Below are 20,715 nucleotides of genomic sequence, written 5' to 3'. Positions count from 1 at the left end.
GCTCCAATCGCTCATGATTTACTGAAATTTCTATTAATATAATTTTCCCATAACTGAAAACCAAAAATTATTGGTATCCAATAAACATTGCATGGTCTATCTCTCGCTTATTTCCTCGAAAAATTGATTGCCTTAGTCACACAGATACAGCTCGCTTATCTCTCTCTTTTTTGTTTCGAATAACCTCTGGCCTTGTCTGCCAGGATGATAAATAGAAAAGGCGATTTATTTTTATATCGTACCAGCACCGTCGAATTTGGGAATTTATTTGCGGTGCTCGCGTAATCCGATTTCAGGCTTTTATCCCACCTGAAATGCAGCAACGGGGATTACAGAAGACTAAATGCAAAACAGCTACACTTTGTTCGATTTTCAGACCATTTTAAAAAGTGGCAGGAAAGTAGATCTGCAATAATGAGATCAGTTGATTCTGATTATTGTTTTTTTCCTTGATTTGTTTTCCGTCGATCTTGTTTTCCGTGCTGAGCACCAATGCTACCGACGCCAGGAAGGCAGCTCCCACACCTGGACCCTACCTATCGACCCATCAACTCATGAACCGGGGACCAACGGCTTTACTTCCCTTCCGAAGGAAGGCGTGGTCAGAGATGTTATGCCTCAGCAGACCAACGAGGAAATCGAAGTTTTCCACAAACTATGTTAAATTTTCATTCCAATTCAAATTCTCCATTAAGCTAGCTGAATATACTTGTTATTTCAGTTAAACCCTGCGTTATCAATCACTCTACGAATATCAAGATTCACTACTGGCCCGTAAATGCGTATAGGCGACTTTGTCTACCGATCCACCCATTCCGTTTTTGGCCCTTCATACAGCGACATGTTCTCTTGGATTCCCTGAAATTCATTTATCTTATTAAAGTTTCTCAAATTTTTGGTGAAGTTCATGGTACTCTCCAAATTTATCTGAACTAACCTTAACAGATCCTTAAACTAATGTCTAGTAGGTCCTGAATTTTCCCTGGAGATCTCTAGACCTTGCTTGACAGAGATTCTTGGTTCTTCTTCAATGTTTCCACAATTTTTCCTAATTTTTTTGAATAATAACAATCTGGATCTCTGAAGTTTTCTGGATTTTTCCTTCTCTGGGTTCTAGAACATCTTATAAGTTCATGCAGTTTCTTTTAAGCTGTTAAAACCGCTTTTAGTAGTTCTCGTGATCAGGCGTGATCAGAAATGTTATGCCTCAGAACATCCCGGCGGCGCCGACTGGGATTGAACCCAGGCCTACTGGGGTGAGAGGTAATCAAGCTTACCACTACACCACCGGTGTTGCTTTTTTCAATAAGGTGAATGATACAAGTTTATTCCTAATTTAGTGTGAATGATACGCTCAATAAATTACTTTATTGTACTCACTGCGTAACGTAACATCTGAGTAACAAATTTCAGCCACCTTTAACCTTTTATGAAACACCCGGAGACCGCATAGCACAGAACAGAAGTAGAAGTGTGAACGAATCAGTGTATCATAAAGTGGGAGAAAGTTTTAGTTCACCAAGCGAGCATCGCGTTGCTTTGTTTCTCCACCTCTTCAAGGTGGTTTGTTTAAAAGGACGTTAATAAATGGAAGCACAGCTTTGCTTTGTGGATGCGCTTCACACCATCAAAGCATGCTGCCCATGTAAACTGCAAGAAAAGCTTGCCTTCTACCGCTACCCGAGTAGCACACTTTCATCACAATAAGTTACAGCAACTTGTTTATGACTGAAATAAGTCGTATATAAGTTTCTACAATTGATTTGTGAAAAGCGTGCTACTAGGGTAGGTGCGCTAGTGCTCACAAAAATAATATGAAGCTACTTTTAGATTGGAAGATCAATTTCTGTTCTGCGATTATAGGGTAGTTTATATTCCATGATGCACCGTCTAGAAGAAAATCATATTTAACATAATAATTCACCTTATAATGTATTATTATTTTATTATATGTTCACCAAATGTTTTATTAAATTTTCTCTTAAACAAATGGCCCACTAAAGGAAACATTCTAATTGAGTGGCCTAATTTTGACGCTTTCTATATTTGACAGCTCCTGTCGTTCTTTACATTTAAATATATTTTCTCCATGTTTTAAATAAAATTTAATTGATCGGTAAAATGTTCACTAATGGGAAAGGGTCCATCAACGGGAAATTTACTTTACTCTAACGAGTGACTAAACTTGGTCCGTTGGTAGAAAAGCACCCAATTTGAAGGATTCATTAATAGACCCAATTTACTACAGTTCATTTGTTGCTCTTCAACGTAATACTTTAGCTTACAAAGCGATATAATCGTGAAATTAACACATTACAACGAATATGAACCGCTTTATAGGTTATACCGTGCTATAATGAATTCAAACAACCATCAAAACCCCCTCCGAGCGAAGGTGCTGTTTCTTTTCCACATTCGAAAGCATTCACTTGTTTTTTTTCCGATGCATGGTCGGAAGCACGGCAATAGGCAACAGTAATCGTAGCCGGAAGCAATAACGGAAACCGTACAGACTGGCGGAACAAAGCTTGCCCAGATCTCGCTTGCTGATTGAATTTTATTGCCAATCCTGGTTGACCCACCGGTTCTAGCGTAGCCACCGTGGGCTTCAGGAAAATATAAGTGGGACATGTATTTTTTTTTTCGAACGTTATTCTTTTTCCTTTTTTTCCTTCTTAACAATGCGGGCTAAGGAACAGAGGAGGCCAGAATGGCATAATGGAAACTCATCATTCAAACCCGACGCAAGCGATGGTGCTGGATAATAAGCCTGCTTTGATGGATGGAACGATGTTTGCTAGATTAGTTCGAGTCAATCGAATGCGATTTGTTTTCTGTTGTCATTTGGTTGGTCAATTCTCAACCTGGAGTACGCGTACCCGCACTGAACGAGAAGCACATAAAAAGAAGCCACGTTGAGCGGGCTTGAGCTCACGGAGGATGAAAGTTGGGAACTAGCCGGCCGAAATGATTGGGATACAGAAATTCATGTCGAATCTTAATGAGAATTTCGTGAGCTCTGTTTATCACTAAAGTCTATCATGATGTAAGTATATGAGTATGGATTTTATTTTGGATGAAACTAGAAGGATTCAAACATTTCCAAATAGCATTAATGTCTCTAATGTCGGCCTTGCTCCCAATATTAAAAATTTCAAAGAAAACATCGTTTGAATTTTTTTAATAGCAACCAAAAATATTGTCCAGATAGCGCATTTTTCTAAGAAACAATTGCATACGCCATCAATAGAGCCATTTCTCATATCAAATTATATGCTCGATAAGATTATCGAAAGAAACTGCACTCTGCGATTCACGAGCGTTTGGTAACCTGTGTAAGAGTACTAGTTATTCAAGATGAAACGTTCAAATTAATCAGGTTTCCGAGTAACACGTTGGGTGGTACAGTCCACCAACCGCTATTTCTCGGCTGACCTCGAACGAATCGTCCTTTAACTGATTTTTTGTTAGTGATTAGTGTCCATAATATACTACCCTAGTAGCACGCTTGTCACAAATCAATTGTAGAAACTTATATACGACTTATTTCAGTCATAAACAAGTTGCTGTAACTAATTGTGATGAAAGTGTGCTACTCGGGTAGGCAGGTAGACAAAAAATTAACTGAATCGGTTGAAGGACACTCGAGAAATAGCAGTGGGTGGACTATACAACCCACTGTGCTACCCGGGCGATTCTTGTAATTCATTTCAACCAACACATGTTGACAACCTTTTCACATTCATTCCAAAACTGTGTAGCATTTAAATTTAAAGCTAAAAATAGGATCCATCCCACATCAACATCAACTTTTATTAAATGTTGTTATGTTGACATAAATACAGAGGTATATTTTCGTAGAAAACGGATGATTTGTTTTCAATGGCATCATTCTGAGAAAACTGAGCAGGTGGAAAATCTTAAGATGGGTGGAAGTTAATCACTTTTTATTATTAGGAACCTGAACTTTTTCCAATCATATGTTTGATCCACAAACAAACACGATTTTAACCTGTGCAGTGTTTTACGCCCTTCAACCATTTGATTTAATATATGGAAAGAGAGAAGGATTAATAATTCCCATCTAATTCCACTATCTTATTTGTATATCCTTGTCAGATACGCGGATTTCGTCTACAATGTGCAGACTTCTTCAGTGTCTTGTACTAATACTCAACTACAAGACACTGAAGAAATCTGCACATTGTAGGCGGTATACGCGAATCAGTCAAGGTTTTTGCAAATAAGGAATTAAAGGAATTGAATTAAATGAAAATTACTAATTCCACTACGTCGCCCACATTAAACAGAAATGATTTAATAGATTTTTCCCTACCAAATAAGTACTCAGATTTTTTGTAACATATACCGTTTTTGACAAACTCGCGCATTCCCAGCAAGGCTCAACTCGTCTTATAAAGTCTGATACCCTGTTGTGATTGCTTTGCAAAATTTCATGGGGTTCTAATAACTCTTTTCCAAATATTGTCATTCTTTGATTTATTGTGTATCACCCGCAGAATATATGTTCAGCAGATTCGTTTTCAAATTGATAAAAACGACATCCAGTAGACTGAAATTGTCACATTTTATATAAATGATATCTGCTAGTCATAAGACCTGTCATTACCAGAAGATCTGGTTTTCTTAGATTAAGTCACCCTTATACAAAACAGCAAAAAGGGTTATCTTCCATTTAATTCCACCTAATTAATTTTGGTATCCATGACAGATACGTATTTCGACTACAATGTGCAGTCTTCATCAGTGTCATTCCCACTAAAGAACTTATCAAAATCTAACCCCCTTAAGTACTCAGCCCCTAGGTAAAAAAGTCAAGATCACATGTATAAAAATGAAACTACAATGTTTTGAATCGGAACCTACCTACCTGTATCCAATCGTGTTCTGGAACATCTGAATCCGTCCTCACGATGTCCATTTAAGTTAATGTTTTTTTTTTTTATTTGAGTGCCATTAGCTCAGTCGAGCAAATCATTACCCTTCCTGCTCCCTATCGTCACGTTTTTCCTATACCCAATGCATTGCTTGTCACAAAATCTTAGACTCCCTCCTCCCCCCTTAGAGCGTGACATAATATATGCATCAACCCTATGTTGTCGCTATGATAGGTAATATACATGATAAATATTGAAGAAAACACCCCCGTGCCAATGCATTCTGGAACATATAACAAAGAGGGAAGAGCCTGTGGGTGAGTACCACCCAACAGACGTAAAAACCACTCACCGGAATGATGTTAAAAAAGTAGAAGGGTCTGTGCCTAGGGGCACGAACGGAATCTTGACGTAGGACCGCTAGTGGACGGAATAAATGTGAAGAGCATTAAGTTCTTTTAATTGATCAATTATCTATTATCTCAACTCTTTCCATTCTTGAATTGTAGGCGTACCAAATTTGTAGTAACCTTTTTCAAAGAGAAAGTTGATTAAGAGAATCAATCAAAATCACTTGACTCCTGCTTCCAAGTTTGGTTACAAGATTACATATCTGGAGAGCATTTTGTGTGGTCGTTGGGGGCTTGTGGTTTTGAATATGGACAAACAAGCACAGATAAATTCTATTCCAACTCTTTACTGATGTAAGCTTGATGGCCCTGAAAAGGGCCGTTTTATTGAAGAGGACATCCATGGCCACTTACGCTTGGCGTGTTTAGTGTAGGTGACAGCATCACGGACCTCATTTTCCAGGAACACCTTCAGCACACCTCATAGATCAGACCGTAGATACGTTTGACACCACCACGGCGAGCTAGACGACCGATGGCGGTTATCTCGAAGAACTTTGCGATGACGCTTGGGGCCTCCTTTACCAGACCTTTTCCTCCTTTACCACGACCAGTCAATTGTTGCTTGTTAGGTGTGAAGGAGTGGACTAGCCACCACCTTCCTACTGCTGCTATTGCTGCTCACCACGCTGCCGAAGCGAAAATAAGCTAATGCCATACAGCAGGGCTCTTTTATATCTTTTCAGGTTAAAGCAGAATGATGTGCTACCAAGTGGTATAAAAGCTACAATGACTCCTCCCATTATGAGTAGTTTGCTATCAAGTAGCGACACTGGTTTTTTCCTTTTGCGTACACGGCAAATGAGAACGACCCAAATTTGAGTTTAGTTCACTCATAATCGCCAAAATTGGAGGAACTCAGCGATGAGTAAATTTGTCTCATGGTTTGCTGTGGAAAACCTAAAAAAATCTGCCACAAAATGAGGAAATTGACGAAAATTTTATTCAGTCTCGGAGTAGTACCAATAGACTGAGTGAATCCAATCTTTACTTTTCTCAAATTCTGGAATTTTTCCCTGGAAAATCCTGGAAAAACATGGGAAAACATGAGGCAAATTTACTCATCGCTGTGTTCCTGCACTTTATTTCTTATTTCTGAGAAAACTAAACTCAAATTTGGGTCGATCTCATTCGCCGTGATATCACCTTGAAAGATATCGGCGCCGGTGGTTAGCGTGATTACCTCTCACCCCAGCAGGCTTGGGTCCTATCTCAGTCGGCGCCACTGGCATGTTCTAAGGCATAACATCTCTGATCACGCCTTCCTTCGGGAAATAAAGCCGTTGGTCCCCGGTTGAGTTGATGGGTCGATTGGTAGGGTCCAGATGTGGGAGCTGCCTCCCTGGCATCGGTAGCATTGGAGCTCATTATGGAAAACAAATCTCGCGTCACTTTTCAATAGGTCCTATCTACACTGATCGATTCTCTTCATCGACACTCTCTTTGGTAAATAACTCGGCTTCACAAATGTTTAGTGCCGTCTTCGTCGAATTAGATGCTAGATTGTTGCTTCTTCCATCGAAAATATCCGGCCGTGGCGATTTAATAATTTGTACCCCTGCTTCCAGTTTGATTACATGAGCATTTTGTGTAGTCGTTGGTTCTGAATATGGACAATTTGGATGAATTCTATTCCAACTCTTTACTGTAATAAGCATGGTGGCCCTGAAAAGAGCCGTTTTGTTGCCAAAGTTGGTGATGATTTAACCTCCAAAAACCCAACAGAGTGCGTCTCTGTCACTTCAAAACGTAGATGACATCCATGGCCGCTTACGCTTGGTGTGTGACAGCATCATGGATCTCATTTTTCAGGAACACCTTTAGCACACCTCGTAAATCAGACCGAAGATACGTCAGACACCGCCACGGCGAGCCAGACGACGGATGGTGGTTATCTTGAAGAATTTGCGTTTGGTTCTGAATATGGCGATGAGTGTGCAAAATATTACGCAATGCCATCCTCCCTATCCGCACTCACCCAAGGATCGGCGGCGAATGCCACTTTGACTTGTTTCGTCTACTTACTACTCTCTGACGACTGTGCTGGGGAAGCAGCATATGTAAGTAGGTAATTGGTGGATTTGTTAGTAAATTCGACGCTTCTGGACAATGCTGGACATTTACCAGTTTTTCAATAGTTTCTTGTTGAAAATCAACATTCGGAAGCATTGTTCGATTGGTGATAAAATTATCGAAATTGGACCAGGGGCAGCTGAGTTATTAACGTTCAAAATCTTTCTTAATTTGTTACATGTTCCATTTTCGGTTTTCACAAAGTGTACCCCCATATAGAAATCAAAGACGTAGTCCTACGTAAAACAAAACAATTTAATCAGCCATGACATCTTTGAGATTGAAATTTTTTAGTTTGTTCCGGGCTTGATAGGTTAAATATGATCAATAGGAGTCAAATTTTGAGCCCAGGGCCACATTAGCAACAGTAACAGAAGAAGTACAGGTCTAGTAGGAGTTTGGCCGAGGGGTTACATTATTAGAGGGGTACATTGTCGAAGGATGGGATAAGAGGAGCAGCTTGAGAGTGAGGTTTCGTTGCCTCATCAGAGCGTCTGGAGTTCGACCGGCTATTGTGACCAGTGGGAGACGGTGAGACTCATCGAGACGGGGAGAACAAGACAAACAAAAACTGATAAATAGAGACAAAAGACAAATGAATAAAATTCTCATTCTAGACATACAACACGTCTCTGATAGGGACATAGGGTTGTCTTTCTTGGGCCTCGAGGGTATACAAAACTGCGCGATTGCACTATCAGATATCAGGCGGTCAAAAATCAAAAAATCGACTTTCACTAATCCTTATTTCGTTATTTTTGGTCGATAGTAAACATTTCAACGAGAATCTGAAAGTTTCAAGCTTCTAGCAGTTTTAGTTTCTGAGATATCGGATGTCGAAGTCAAAAAAGAGTAAGAAAAGTACAAATTTTGCCGCAGAAATACACTACCACTCAAATAAAATTTCATCCACTATTTATCATATAACTACTACATCATTATACATCGTTGGAAAGGTAATTTAATAAGCTTTCCGAAAATAAAATCCATTTGGAAATTTGATGGAGACAAAAAAATTGAAAAATAAAAATAGAAAAAAAATAATTGAAAATTAATGAAAATTCATCGCACATTCCCAGGCTAATTCTCAGCTCTGGATGAAGTTTTGAGTGTACTCTAACAAGTACTGAAGAGTTTGCCTGCCCCAACCTGCCCCATTGGAAATATAAGCGATTTGAAAATTTTCGGTTATTATGGGAGATTTCAAATTACAAGAGCCGGCTTGGAAACAAACTTTTTCAACAATTATTTTGCAACTTTTGGAGTTATATTCGGTTGGTATAGTCGAAATATATTGTTAAAGAACATTTTCTAATATTTCATGACCAACTTTTAAAAAGGGCTTAAGCTTTTGTACAAAAAGAAGTCATCATTATCATAAAGTTCACTGTTGGATTAACGTAAAACTACATTCGTTCATGCTTTATTCTAAAGTAAGTACCTGTGTTATGACGATTATAGAAGCATATGCGTAAGTATGTACCTACGCATATGCGCGGATGAGTTTAATTTATACCTAAGTCTGTACTTAACCTACTGTAGTGTCAATTTGAGGCCATAGTGTATTTTGTGTAGCTTTTATTTAAACTACTACAGTGTAATTCAAATTTACGGTTGAGACCAAGTGTGAGCATGGATAATAGAACCATTATTAATCTATTAGACGCAAAATGAAGCCATAGTGACAATGTTCACAGAGCCATTGAATTCATTTGTGAAAATTATAACATCTCGGTGGAAAAACTTAAACGTCTCGATGAAAAGATCCATAAAATCATTACTAAATACATCAACAAATGGCATGAAGCTAATCGCACGAATGAGCGATTTGAGTCGTATTTTCGGAATTGGCTTGATGGAGAATTTGGCATCGAGGAATTCATCGAACAGGAGCAATGTGTTGCCTCAACCTCGGCCTCGGGAACAAAACGTGGACGACCTTCAAAACCTTTCTTGGATTTGAGTGAAAGAGGAAAACGTCGCGTCATCGATAAAGAAGCAGTTGATCCAAAATTCGATACCATCGAGAAAGCTTTGTTATTTGCAAGACGGACCGCTAATAATCGAAAGGATTTTAATTTAGTTAAAGTTATTGGGCATATTTTAAAAAAAACCAAAAAAGCTCTAAAACCATGCTGGCTCAACTAACTGATCAACGAGGAATGATGGCACCAGAAGAGGCTTTTAGTGTACTTATCGAGGCTGGATTGAGTAGATTTCAATACGAAGTAATACATAGTGAATCACCTTCAAGATTTCCACCTTACTATGTGATCGGAGCAGTGAAAAAAATATGCGCCCCTCCTAGTGAATTCATCGAAGAAAGTGCATTGAAAATAAGAGTGAAACTCCAGGCGCTGATGGAAAATACAGTGAAACGAACCGTCCAAATAATTGATGCAGAGCTCAACGAGTATATGGATAGCAACGATCTAGTTTCTACGGAACTGGTTCTTCTATGTAGCTGGGGTATGGACGGATCAACTGGATATTCGCAATATCATCAAGTGCTACCAGAAGGATGTCAGGACGATTCAGATGTATTTTCGTCCACTTTAACACCAATTCAGTTGTTCATGTACAATGATCGAAAGGAAATTATGTGGTTTAATCCCATCCCAAATTCATTAAAGAGAGTAAAGAAGTTATTCTGGCTACAAAACAGGATGTAGAAAAAGAAATGAGTGAACTAACGCCAGTGAAAATTGAACTCTCAAACGACAAGTTTATACTTGTTGATTTTGATGTTGTCCTCAGTATGATAGACGGAAAAGTCTTAACTTATATCACTGGAAATTCGTCGATGCAGAATTGTCCAATATGTCGGGCAACACCAAATGTAATGAATGATGCAGAGAAATTCGAGGAAGGATTTATATCAAACGAAGAAGCCTTGCATTACGGCATATCTCCACTTCATGCTTGGATAAGATTTTTCGAATGCCTTTTGCATATTGCATACAGAATGGATATCAAAAAATGGAAGATAACGAAACCGTTCAAAGAACTATATGAACAAAGAAAAAAACATGTGACGACACAGCTTTACGAAAAATTTGGAGTAAGAGTAGATCAACCACGATCGGGTGGAGCAGGTACCAGTAAAGGGTGATACGGTCAAAATTTGGTCAAGGGAAAACGCGTGTAAATCGGTGAAATCGTTTATTTAAAAAACCAAATTAAATTTCTTTTTCAAGTTCAATTAGTATAAAATTCAGGAAAAATATTCAGTTAGGCTTCCGCTTTTCCAAATCCGAATTGCCGGGCCTTACGCTTGACCCCTGCCATCAGATTTTGTACAGCCACCTTGTCCACCTTCTTCGCCGCAGAAAGCCAGTTTGCCTTGAACTGCTGCTCGCCCTTAGCAGTTTTTTTGGTCTTCTTTAGGTTCCGCTTGACAATAGCCCAGTATTTCTCAATTGGGCGGAGCTCTGGCGTGTTGGGAGGGTTCTTGTCCTTGGGAACCACCTGCACGTTGTTGGCGGCGTACCACTCCATGGCCTTTTTACCGTAATGGCAAGATGCCAAATCCGGCCAAAACAGTACGGAACAACCGTGTTTCTTCAGGAAAGGCAGCAGACGTTTATTCAAACACTCTTTCACGTAAATTTCTTGGTTGACAGTCCCGGAAGCTATGAAAATGCTGCTTTTCAAGCCACAGGTACAGATGGCTTGCCAAACCAGATATTTCTTTGCGAACTTTGACAGTTTCATGTGCTTGAAAACATCTGCTACCTTTCCCCTTCCTTTTGCCGTATAAAACTCCTGTCCCGGAAGCTGCTTGTAGTCGGCTTTGACGTAGGTTTCGTCGTCCATTACCACGCAGTCAAACTTCGTCAGCATCGTCGTGTACAGCCTCCGGGATCGTGCTTTGGCCGTCGTATTTTGTTTATCATCGCGATTTGGAGTCACTACCTTCTTGTAAGTCGATAGTCCGGCTCGTTTTTTGGCTCGATGCACGGTTGTAGACGATACACCCAGCTTATTTGCGGCATCTCGGAGAGAGAGGTTAGGGTTTCGCTTGAAACTACCGGCAACTCTCTTTGTCGTCTCAGCAGCTTCCGGTTTTCGATTTACCCCCGATTCAGACTTCCTGGCTGTCGACAAACGTTCCCCAAACACTTTAATTACATTTGTAACGGTTGATTTGGCAACTTTTAGCGATTTTGCCAACTTTGCGTGCGAGTAGCTCGGATTTTCGCGATGCGCGAGCAAAATTTTGATACGCTGCTCTTCTTGCTTGGACGGCATTTTGACAACTACAGGAAACGTTTGTCGAAGAGCATTTGGAAATCCCAAGCTTTTAAGCTCCGTGCTGAACATTGATGAAGAGTTAATTTTCAGATTCCGGAATATATTAATTGCTATTAACTGCCAAGAGCCAATAAACCCGGAAAAATTTGATGCATATTGCAAGGAAACATATAGGCTCTATTTTAAATTGTATGATTGGTGCAAAATTCCTGCAACCGTGCATAAAGTTCTCGCTCACGCCGGAGAAATAATCATACATTCACCAGCACCACTTGGTTCATTAGCGGAAGAGGCAGCAGAAAGTCAACATAAACAATTGAAAAAATATCGAACCCATCATGCAAGAAAACGATCAAGAGTAGAAAATGTACATGATGTCTTTATTCGTGCCATTAATGAATCGGACCCACTGATCAGTTCCATTTGGATGGCAAAATGACGACAGAAAAAAGTATCCCTGGATTATCCCGACATCGTGAAAAGTTTCATGATATTTGAAAATTCTGTAAGTGATTCAGTAGTCGATACTAATAACTTCAATGCCTTGGAGGAACTTATGAAAGCAGTCGATGAAATTGAGGTAACAGAGGAATAAAAAGAAATTAGTTGAAACATATTTGATTTTGATTATTGTATCATGGCTTTTTGTATTTTTTTACAGAAGATTTGTTCAAAAAAATAAACATATTTCCAAAAAAAAAGTTTATTTTTTATTTTTTACGGTGTTCCATCTAATAAAACCATGGTAGGTTGTCTTTGTTCAATAGATTTTATTCTCTGAAAACAAGCTTGAAACTGTAACCGTTATAAAATCGTAAAAATTAAATTTTAATTAATCAAAAGTTAGGCCCTTTTCAAAAGTTGGTCGTGAAAATGTTGAAAAGTGATAACGCACACCTTATATTGATGAAACAAAGCAAGAATAATAGCAGAAATTGTGAAAAATGATAGAAATATTTTTGACCGCCTGGTTGTATGAAAATGCCCCATAGTGGATTGATGTCATTGTAACCGTTGTAATTCTTGCTGTTCACGAGGTTTATTCTATGGAGATGCGTATCTAGCGAGTAGTGGTTGGACACAAGTTTACTCATCACGCGAATGAAGTCACGTCTTAAGGCCAAACCTTAAACCACGCTCTCGAAGAAATATTAGGAATAATAAGTTATTCCTAATATTTCTTCGAGAGCGTGGTTTAAGGTTTGGCCTTAAGACGTGACTTCATTCGCGTGATGAGTAAACTTGTAAGATGTAACCATCGTGTGAAATTTGCCTGGGTTCAATCCCAGTCGGCGCCGCCGGGATGTTCTGAGGCATAACATCTCTGATCACGCCTTCCTTCGGATGGGAAGTAAAGCCGTTGGTCCCCGGTTCATGAGTTGATGGGTCAATAGGTAGGGTCCAGGTGTGGGAGCTGCCTTCCTGGCACGTCGGTAGCATTGGTGCTCAGCACGGAAAACAAGATCGACGGAAAAAACAAACCAAAGGAAAAAAAAATATTATATGCATTCAACCAGCACACTCATCTGCTCCCTAAGATGAGTGCCCACCTGGTTTCATCGACCGAATAGCCTCAATCGAACTGAGACTATGCGATAAGATGAAGTAATGGTCTGCGGGCATTGCGAAGTTGATTGCTGCCAGCTTAGCAGATTTTATTCAGCACGAAGCTGCAAAAAGTTTTGAGCTTAAATAGCTGAGCATCACAAACTGATTATGTGATGATTAAGAGGAACAGTTGAATGTTGCAGTATTAACATAATCAGTATCATCAATTCCACAGGTAAAACTTCTAAGAAGAAGATAAAAATACACGAATAATAAAAAACTGAATTAGTTAATTCAATACATTACCCTATATATATATATTTTTTTTGGAGTGTAAAATCGAACGATGTCGTAATCAACTTCACCCCATTTTACAAAACGCACGTTTCCTAGATCTCTCGCTAAGCAAGATAACCGCATGCATCATTAATTGAATTTAACCTAGAGATTTCAAGTTGAGAAGATTCCATTTCTCGAACCAGCGGCATCCACATTAGCGATACACAACTTTGTGGCATCGCGAAGCAAATAAATAAAACCCTGAATAATCCACCTACCGGTGACAAGTGCTTTATTCGTATAATATTACATAAACAAAATAAAATATGTGTAATAAAATATTAAATGTATAAAATTACATATCACTTCAAATTTTGGTCGTTACCGAATGAGTACCCCGAACACTCTTTAATTTTAGGTACTAAATTCTGGTTTCCTAGGGGTATCCGGGTGTAAAAGAATGATTAGGTTAGAGAATTCGAGGAAAATTAATAACTACCATCTTTTCGAAACTTGTGTACCTCTGTTTTAGTCAATTTATTACAGAACAGGATTTTACTCATTTAATTAAAAATAGAACATGAGAAAATGTTACTCAAAATTGAACAGTGTTTGAGTAAAATTTGATACAACGAAGATAAACAATTCTACTCCATTGGGTTGAATGAGTTCATTTTTCTGAGCTTACTGATGTTTAGTCGTTTTCTTAGACTTCCTTCTCAGTTTTAAATTGAGGATCAAAATGCTCGAATTATTTCGCTTTTCGACTCGAAGCTACTTCATTGACAGCTTGCTCCATACATTATTAATGTAGCATTGGGGCTTTTGCCGATGTAACTCCCAGCAAAACCGTTCCAAAATCATATCAATTGTTGCTTTCTTATCTTATTAAGTTATTTTTATGTTGTTCAAAAAATCAACAACTTATTCTGTCATCATAACATAGTCTGTTATTTTTATGATATTTTGAGAATTTATAAAATATAATAAAAAGATATCAAACCATCATAATAATGACAAATTATGCTATGATATCAGAATGAGCTATTAGTTTGATAATGAGTTGATTTATTGAACAACCAACCAATAGCTCAATGAGATATGATAGCTAAATATTTTCAATATTAATTTGCTATGCAGCTCTAACCGGAACCTCTCCTGGGATAAATTGAAGCTCGATTCAATTACTTTATATAATTCACAAAGAATAGCAGCATAAACATACACGGGAACAATTTAAATCACCTACAATATAATAAATATATCGTACGCTGAGGCCGATGTCTTATCCACAACAAATCGAAATATTCATGGACAATTCGAAGATCACCCATTGTGTAAAGTTCACGTGACACGCGTTCTGCTTTATGTTGGTCTCTGAACGGCATAACTTTGACAATCCAAAAAACTTGAGTTCCTTTTTCCTCCTATCTCCATCAAGAAGATTTAGAATATAAAGACAGTCGCACTGACGACTACCCGAGCAGAAGATAAAAACTAATGACTGTTTGGTGTTGATCAGGATGATGTAAATAACAAAAAAATATATTTGGATACCAAAAGAATACCTGTGTGGTATTGCATTTGCATAATTTGGCATTGAAATGGTATGTTGATAATATATTTTTGGTATTAGTTTGTTGCTATTTTACCTCTTATGTCGGGCTCATCCATACCAGTTTAAGGTATCAAGATAGAAAGAGATACCCAAATAACCACCAAGCCCGCTAACTACCCGATAATCGCCCTTTTTGAGATTTAATGTAAATATAAGGTTTTCGAACTTTATATCAGTCGTGCATTAGCCTTATAAAGCAAAAATGGCGATTAGCGGGCTTGTTGGTTACTTGGGTAGCCCAATAACTGATTTTGCTATAATCCAGTTACTAGTCCACACGTTTTGTGATATTAATTTTGATATTTTACCACTTCAATCGATCAAACCAAAGGCAAAACGAGTTCTTCAGATTTTCTATTTTTAATATCAAAATTTTGTATTGGTCAGTTATTTATTTCTACTCGCGAATCGTACTTCTAATGCACTTGAATTTTTCCACAATTACAGAGCAAAAGTAAAATTTTTGCGCCATGTATACGGATGAGTTGTAAACTATCTGTTTACGCCAATATAAATTTTTTGTTATAACAATAAAATGAAACAAAAAGCGAGAAAATTCTTCGAATGTACCAAGCCACGAAAATGCGTCGTTTAAGAGATATTGGCCAAACTGCATTTCTGGCCCACTGTAAGGTAGGTGGATTAATCAGGATTGTTTGGTGATATGTTTGGAGCCAAATGTTTCAACCTTTTTTTTTATTTATTTGGGAGATACAAACAAAATGAAACCAGTTGCACTCAAATCGATTCAGCTATCGCCGAGAAAAGCAATTTGCATACTAAATTTCACTTATTCGATACAGCGACTAATCCGAACCAGATATCCCATCGGGATGATATTTAATAGTGTTCTATAGGAGATAGGTACAAACAAAATGGAAACGGATGCACTCAAACCGGTTCACAACCGCCGAGAAGAGGGAGTGAGTATTAATGTATTCTTGCTAAATTTCACAATTTTGGCCACATTTCCTGAACCATTTGGTAATGTTCTACCGGAGCCTGGAACACACAATCTAGAACTTGATCCAAATAGAATAAGTTCAGCCATCGGCAAGAGAAGTGAATGAATAAAACACACACTCTCAGACATTTTTTGATCTCATCGGCCTGAATAGATTCGTATATGACACTCGACCCTTCGGACCATTGATCGAAAATGTGTTTTCCATGTGATATTATAGCCTTTCGATACACCTAGGTGTACGAGAAAAGCAAACAAAATGAACAAAGCAGCCCGGTAAAATCATTCATCCACAGAGCCACGCCGCCATTGCCTGCTTCGACCAAACGAGGGTAAACTTTTCCCGCCACCCCTCGTCAAGCAAAAGACCTACTGTGAGTCGACTGCTTATCACTTTTAGCATCCATTAAAAGTTGTTGCAAGCCGCGGAAGGATTCCGTAATGTTTTTTTTTTTTTTATTCTCCCAGGTCTGTCTGAGAAGATATTTAGTAGCAGTGTATATGTGCATAAAGTAGTATCAAAAGCCTTCTGTCATGTCGCGTTTGATAAATGTGTCATTCGTGTGGTGTGACACACATTGAATCATGAGGATTTTGCCATCGCCTAAGAGGAGCATAAATTTAAAACATGCTCAAGTCTAATCCATTTACCAAGTTGGGTGTAGGGGAGATTACTTTTTTGGTTATTTTTCACATTGTATAGTCAAGGGACGAATGAAGTCCTTCAAGTATGACGAAGACGTAAAACACACAAGCTCTGAAATGAATATATTCTAGGTGGTGGTGCACGTAGATTTGGATATGTCCAGAAATCACGTAGTCCGAGCTGGAGAGGATTTAGTACTTGCTTGAAAGCATATTCTGAAAAAAATGTCAGTATTCATTTCCGAAATTTCTTCGATTCTAAGCAAAGCGATGATAAGATCCCAAGCAACAATGCTAGTTTTATCAAAAGTTTTAAGCATTCTTCTAGAACAAATCATTGTCTACCATAATATGCCAAAATTTGAACTATATTATACCACATAAAAATGCAAAAGTCTCCTAATTATGGTGCTAGTGTTTCCTTAATTGGCCGTACAGCCTAAATTATGTTAAAACTAAGTTTCCCATATTTTTCCACATAGGCAAATAGTAGGTTTTATGCCGTATGTCCAGTTAGAGAACCACTAGCGCCACAACTGGTACAATTTCCCTACTTATTCTAGGATTCAGTTCGAATAAAGCCATAAAGTTCATGCAATTAATGACAACATTCATCCAGAGCTCCTTAGCAACCCTTCAAACCAAAATCCACATAACAAAATCTCTTTAATAAGAGTCTGCCAGACAGACAATAAACTTTGCTTGAGCATGACGAACGATCCATTTCAGTCGTATTCTTTTTCGTTCCTCCCAAGCAGCAGTCTCTGGTGGTTTGGATAAAGTTTCATAGCCTACTCTGGTACGGACCACTGAGTTTGTGCTTATACGTTGACTTTCAGTATTAACTCCAAACGAAGCTAAACGCACTTCGTCTTTATCACTGTCTACTGTGATTAACTTCCACACAAGCACTTTTTCGATGGAAGAAATGCTCTGTCATAAGCAATTTGTAAGTCAGCAAGGGTCAAAACTAGTAGGTCGTGTGAATAGCAATATGATTTGAACTAATTGAATTGATTTTGACCACTCGCTTGCATTGGTCTAAAAAATGATAGCATTGTTCCACTGTACTTTCACTGTCACGTTGTTACTCTTTAATTAAAATAATAATTAATCTGGAAAAAAAATAAACTCTAATTCAGACGTGATCAGGATACAACTTCACAACTTTTGTTTTTTTTTTTTTTTTAACTCTTTATTTGTTCCAAATTCAAAATAAATTACATTTCATTTTTAACCTAGGTGCTCCAGTTACTACAGTAACTTACCAGCCTTAATTGTTATGATATATATCTAAGTGTTTTTACATTGTTCCTGTCTTGGCAATTCAGTATTTTAAACAGGTTTTTTAAACCTGCATGTCAGTATAACAATTGATAGCTTAAAACTAAATAACTAAAACTAGATCTTATCTAAGTACAAAGGGAATTAATCGTTGCAATTGAGGATTGTAACGATTTTTGCCGGAAATTATTAATTATTTTGTTGGACATTTGTGCTAAAGTCTCAACATTCGAAATTCTATGTACTTCGGTAGTACTGTACCAGGGAGGCAACTTCAAAATCATCTTCAGAATTTTGTTCTGAATCCTTTGAAGTGCTTTTTTCCTGGTAGTGCAACAACTAGACCATATTGGAACAGCGTAAAGCATGGCCGGTCTAAAAACTTGTTTAAATATTAGAAGTTTATTCGTCAGGCAAAGTTTGGATTTCCTGTTAATAAGAGGATACAAACATTTTATATATTTGTTACATTTGGCTTGAATGCCCTCAATGTGATCTTTAAAAGTTAATTTATGGTCAAGTATTAATCCAAGATATTTCACTTGGTTTGACCAGGAAATTGGAACTCCGTTCATAGTGACTATGTGACTATTACTAGGTTTCAAAAAGGAAGCCCTGGGCTTATGTGGAAATATTATAAGTTGAGTTTTGGAAGCGTTGGGAGAAATCTTCCATTTTTGTAAATAAGAAGAGAAAATATCTAAACTTTTCTGAAGTCTGCTGCAAATAACACGAAGACTTCTTCCTTCAGCGGAAATGCCTGTGTCATCAGCGAACAAAGATTTGTGGCAACCCTGAGGCAAATCAGGGAGGTCCGAAGTGAAAATGTTATACAATATAGGCCCAAGAATGCTACCCTGAGGAACTCCTGCTCTAACAGGTAGTCGATTAGATTTGGAATTTTGATAATTTACCTGCAGAGTTCTGTCAGTTAAATAATTTTGAACTAATTTCATAATGTAAAGTGGAAAATTAAACTTTTTCAATTTAGCAATCAAACCTTCATGCCAAACACTGTCGAATGCTTTTTCTATGTCTAGAAGAGCAACTCCAGTTGAGTGGCCTTCAGATTTGTTTGAACGAATTAAATTGGTAACTCTCAAGAGTTGATGAGTAGTTGAATGCCCATGGCGAAATCCAAACTGCTCATCTGCAAAAATTGAGTTCGTATTGATGTGAAGCATCATTCTATTCAAAATTATCCTTTCAAAAAGTTTACTTATTGAAGAAAGCAAACTTATTGGACGGTAGCTAGAAGGTTCAGCTGGATTTTTATCCGGTTTCAAAATTGGAACAACTTTTGCATTTTTCCATTTATCAGGAAAGTATGCCAAATGGAAACATCTGTTAAATAATTTTACCAGGAAAGACAAGGTACTCTCTGGGAGTTTTTTGATGAGGATATAGAAAATTCCATCATCACCTGGAGCTTTCATATTTTGAAATTTTTTAGTTATAGACCTTACTTCGTCCAAATCAGTCCCCCAGGAATCATCAAAAATATTTTCCCGAGAGAAAATATTCCGAAAATCCCGAGCAACCTGATTCTCAATAGGACTAGTAAGACCCAAACTGAAATTATGGGAACTCTCGAATTGCTTAGCAAGTTTCTGAGCTTTTTCCAAATTTGTAATCAAAATTTTACCACCTTCTTTAAGCGCTGGAATTGGCTTTTGAGGTTTTTTCAAAATTTTTGTGAGTTTCCAAAAGGGTTTGGAACTCGGGTCTAATTTAGAAACATTATTTTCAAAAGTTTTGTTCCTCAGGGCAGAGAATCGCTTTTTAATTTGTTTTTGCAAATCCCGCCAGATAACTTTCATGGCAGGATCGCGTGTTCTTTGAAATTGTCTCCTACGGACATTTTTAAGACGGATCAAGAGCTGAAGATCATCGTCTATTATAATTGAATCGAATTTAACCTCGCATTTTGGTACTGAGGCAGCTCTTGCTTCAACTATAGAAGTAGTCAGAGATTCAAGAGCATAATTAATTTCATCTTTGGTTTGCAAAGGAATGTTTGGATCGAAGTTATATTCCATAAATGTTCGATATTGCTCCCAATCAGCCCTATGGTAATTGAAAGTAGAGCTGTTGGGATTAGAAATTATTTCTTGAGATATTTCAAAAGTTACTGGAAGGTGATCAGAACCGAAGTCAGCATGGGTAACCAATTGGCTACAAAGTTGACATGAATCAGTTAAGACCAAATCAATAGTTGAGGGATTTCTTGCAGAAGAAAAGCATGTTGGACTGTTTGGATATTGAATAGTGTAATAACCTGCAGAACAATCATCAAACAGAATATTACCATTGGAATTGCTTTGAGCATTATTCCATGAGCGGTGTTTTGCATTAAAATCACCAATAATGAAGAATTTAGACCTATGACGGGTAAGTTTCTGGAGGTCACCCTTGAGAAAATTCTTTTGCTGGCCTACGCATTGGAATGGCAAATAGGCAGCTATAAACGTAAGTTGTCCAAATTTTGTTTCAACAGAAACTCCCAAAGTTTCAAAACTTTGGTTTCAAATGAAGAAAGTATTTTGTGTTTGATTCGTCTATGAATAATGATGGCAGCGCCACCACAGGGTCCATCAAGACGATCATTTCTATAAATCAAGTAATTTGCGTCCTTCTTAACCTTATGGTCAGGTTTAAGGAACGTTTCAGTTATAACGGCAATATGCACGTTATGAACTCTCAAAAAATTAAATAGCTCGTCTTCATTATCTTTAAGAGATC

General features: G+C 37.9%; 1 protein-coding gene and 1 pseudogene across 1 annotated transcript in view; both read right to left on the bottom strand.

The window, feature by feature from the left end:
• Nucleotides 1-20,715, bottom strand: part of LOC135717451 (uncharacterized) — a 72,518-nt pseudogene that overhangs the window by 44,278 nt on the left and 7,525 nt on the right.
• FRG1 (FSHD region gene 1) overlaps nucleotides 15,115-20,715 on the bottom strand; it is a 241,689-nt gene continuing 236,088 nt past the window's right edge. The window contains exon 4 of the mRNA XM_065239505.1: nucleotides 15,115-15,127. The gene's annotated coding sequence lies outside the window, so the exon portion shown is untranslated. The remainder of the gene's footprint in view (nucleotides 15,128-20,715) is intronic.

This window comes from Ochlerotatus camptorhynchus, unplaced genomic scaffold (assembly GCF_037179485.1).
Source record: "Ochlerotatus camptorhynchus isolate MF236.1 unplaced genomic scaffold, CSIRO-AGI_Acam_v1.1 ptg000055l, whole genome shotgun sequence".
NCBI lineage: Eukaryota > Metazoa > Arthropoda > Insecta > Diptera > Culicidae > Ochlerotatus > Ochlerotatus camptorhynchus.
Note: the sequence above shows the minus strand (reverse complement) of the source record. Positions and strands in the feature narration are given on the sequence as shown.